Raw genomic sequence first — 1773 nt, 5'->3', positions numbered from 1 at the left:
CAGGAAAGGAAAGAAACAACCGCAGCCACTGTTACCATCTACAGTGCCCCGCACACCTCCTCCAGAATTCACGTCACATCCCAGGGCTACCTGCTGCGTAATATCTTTCTTTAAAATCAAGTCACATTTTATCTTTATTCTCATGTTCAATAAAATTTTGACACCAACCGTGAATTGAAAACCAGTATCACTTGCCATAAACAGAAGAGAATCATGAGAATAAACACAGCGAATACAATGTTATGAATTCCAGTTGATGATACAAAAGTCTGGGAGGCAGGGCCTTGCTCCCTCTTTGTTTCACTCTGATAATGAAGACGAGGAAGGGGAATAAAACTGAGGAGAAGAAATGGAGGGAGAGAGTGTCCAAGACATTTTAGGACCAAACTGAGACTCTTTTGCTGCATCAGTGGGCATTAAACAGCTATGAAAAGGTAATGCTTTCTGGCTATGCAATTCAATACATCATTTAATGCCAAGTGTGGGTACCACCTACAACCATCGCCCACTCTTCAGGAAACACGCTGTCCCCCCAGGGCTGTCAGGCAGGATGACCTTGAACTGATCTCAGAGGACCACCACTCAGAGAGGGAGAGTTCATCATCACCCACAATAACCACTATCAAGTTTTGTTTTCTTATGAAATGCAAGGACTATTTCGATATAATGACATTTATTCTTTAAAATAAGTACGGGGCTTCCCTGGTGGCGCAGTGGTTGAGAGGCCGCCTGCCGATGCAGGGGACACGGGTTCGTGCCCCGGTCCGGGAAGATCCCACATATGCCGCGGAGCGGCTGGGCCCGTGAGCCATGGCCGCTGAGCCTGCGCGTCCGGAGCCTGTGCTCCGCAACGGGAGAGGCCACAACAGTGAGAGGCCTGCGTACCGCAAAAAAAATAAAATAAAATAAGTACGAAGTCAACTTTTAACCCCAGAAATCTCCCTTTAAGATGATCTCCAACCCCTTGCAGCTATAAACTCTTTGATAATATATAAATTGATTATATAGCAATGGGGGCAGGAGAGGAGAAACCCCCATGAAAGTGTCATTTTTCAAAATACCTGAAAACAGGCATTATCAACCGGAGTTGACAGTGGCAGGCAGTTAAGCAGAACAAACCCATAAGGAAGAATTGGCAGAATGAGGACAAAAGCTTACCTTCTGGGCATGGCCAGTGGCAGAACGAATCACAGATCAGAAGTAAGATTCAAATCACAGTCTCCCAGAGGTAACTGGATGCCCAAAGACTGGAAACTTTGCACTTGGCTTTGAAACCTTACAATTCCCTGGTGCCCACTACAGATAAGGGAAAGGTCTGATTGCCCTCTGGTCAGCCCGCTGAGTGCTAGGCCAAGAAACTCCAGGCTAGAGGGAACACACCTAGAATTACAAAGTGAGGTGTGCCTCAGATAAATTGCTAACATAACAAAGAAGCACACAACCTCATCTCACATCCCATCTCATACCCAAACTCAGGACCTGCACAGAGACTCACCCCCTCCCTCCAAACTGCGTCTCACCCTCTTCAAAACCCCACCACTCAGATTTCCCTGGTGGCGCAGTGGTTAAGAATCCGCCTGCCAATGTAGGGGACACAGGTTCAAGCCCTGGTCCGGGAAGATCCCACATGCCACGGAGCAACTAAGCCCGTGAGCCACAACTACTGAGCCCGTGTGCCACAGCTACTGAGCCCGTGTGCCACAACTACTGAAGCCCGCGTGCCTACAGCCCATCCTCCACAAGAGAAGCCACCGCAATGAGAAGTCCGCTCGC

Source organism: Lipotes vexillifer, unplaced genomic scaffold (assembly GCF_000442215.2).
Source record: "Lipotes vexillifer unplaced genomic scaffold, Lipotes_vexillifer_v1.1 scaffold863, whole genome shotgun sequence".
NCBI lineage: Eukaryota > Metazoa > Chordata > Mammalia > Artiodactyla > Lipotidae > Lipotes > Lipotes vexillifer.
Note: the sequence above shows the minus strand (reverse complement) of the source record.